The sequence below is a fragment of the Octopus bimaculoides genome, chromosome 16 (assembly GCF_001194135.2).
Source record: "Octopus bimaculoides isolate UCB-OBI-ISO-001 chromosome 16, ASM119413v2, whole genome shotgun sequence".
In the NCBI taxonomy this organism is placed as follows: domain Eukaryota; kingdom Metazoa; phylum Mollusca; class Cephalopoda; order Octopoda; family Octopodidae; genus Octopus; species Octopus bimaculoides.
The window spans coordinates 43,578,720-43,579,640 of NC_068996.1; positions in this window are offsets into that span (position 1 = coordinate 43,578,720).

Here is a 921-nt window from a genome sequence, read left to right on the forward strand (position 1 = left end):
GAGTGTACAGATATATATGTATATATGTGTATATATATATATATGTATGTAATAATAATATAGATTTAATCAAAAGATTAAATGTGGTACTTAAAATGTTTGAGGCACCAGAATTTGGTAGGGTAAAAACCAAAAACAAAATCAAGAGATTTGGTGAATAAAATTCAATAGGTTATAGTAGTACGTACGTTTCGTACAAACTTCATTTATTCATGTAGTGAGAACACTACATAAAATGTGCAATGAAAAAGTAAGAGAAGAAAAAATACCATCTTAACTGGGCTGTCAGTTGATTGGTAGCCCAGTCAAGATGGTATTTTTTTCCATCTTACTCTTGTTTTTTGCACACAACTACAAAATGACTTTCTAAAATGAAATTCCTTTATGTAGCTGAGGAGTACATTTTCATTATAGATGAAATAATATTTAGCGTTAACATTTGTCCAATGTAAGGGACATAACTCCATAATTCAGAGCGGTGCTGCTGGTCCAGTCTTTAGCAGAACAATTACTTTAGCTAAGTTTCGGTCTTATAAGTCCTCTTTAGTAAAGTATGTTTTCTTTTCAACTTACCTGATCTTAGAATAGCAGAAAACATACAGGATTTTAATGAGAAAAAAAAGGAACATTTATTGATTTGATAATTTAATATAAAGCCGATTTCCTGTGAGTGCATTCTGTATGGAATTCTGATCGTGGAAAATGTTCAGTGACGAACAGAGGTCGTTTTGGTAAATTATATGGAAATGAACATTGGTGGTGATTGTAACGTCCATAATTTGGTGGGAGACGTTTTTGTTGGGAGAATGACGTCCTGTCGTTACTGCTGCTGTTGTTGTTGTTCTTGTTCTTGTTCTTGCTCTCATAGTAGTAGTAGTAGTAGTAGTAGTAGTAGTAGTAGTAGTAGTAGTAGTAGTAGTA